We start from the raw sequence: 440 nt of genomic DNA, 5'->3' as shown, positions 1-440 counted from the left end.
CGCCGATTTGGGAGGAAATAAATTGAAGAATGTGGGAATATTGCCCTCTCGGAAGGAAATGTGGGCGGAGTAGTGGAATGGGTGGCTTGGAATTTGAACGCGCCACGTCGACTGAGGCTCACCGCGGAGAGTTTTGGCTGGGACGACTGGTGTCTCTGGCTGCTCTCACCGGGGGCGGTACTTACTTTGGTTTCTCTCTCCTTCATAACGCACAAGTCTTTCGCCTTTACTAAAGACTTCCGTGGGAGAGGAACACCAATGAGTTGAACCTATTTTTGGCAGGCTTTGCCATTCGGCTGAGCCTTGTGTACTTGTCAAAAGAATAGAAGCTGATTTTAACAAGACAAGTGTGCTTGACCTTTAGGGCCTGTCTTGTTGTGCTAAGCAGCATCCCCCCAATGCCCAATTGAAAGTACTGCACCATGACAAGCGACACGTGT

General features: G+C 49.8%; 1 pseudogene; it reads left to right on the top strand.

Annotated features, from left to right (window-relative positions):
* Window positions 1-181: 181 nt before the first annotated feature.
* Window positions 182-301, top strand: LOC129114944 (U5 spliceosomal RNA; annotated as a pseudogene).
* The last annotated feature ends 139 nt before the right edge of the window (window positions 302-440 follow it).

The sequence above is a fragment of the Anoplopoma fimbria genome, unplaced genomic scaffold, assembly GCF_027596085.1.
Source record: "Anoplopoma fimbria isolate UVic2021 breed Golden Eagle Sablefish unplaced genomic scaffold, Afim_UVic_2022 Un_contig_6345_pilon_pilon, whole genome shotgun sequence".
Classification (NCBI taxonomy): domain Eukaryota; kingdom Metazoa; phylum Chordata; class Actinopteri; order Perciformes; family Anoplopomatidae; genus Anoplopoma; species Anoplopoma fimbria.
This window is presented reverse-complemented; position numbering and strand designations above follow the sequence as displayed.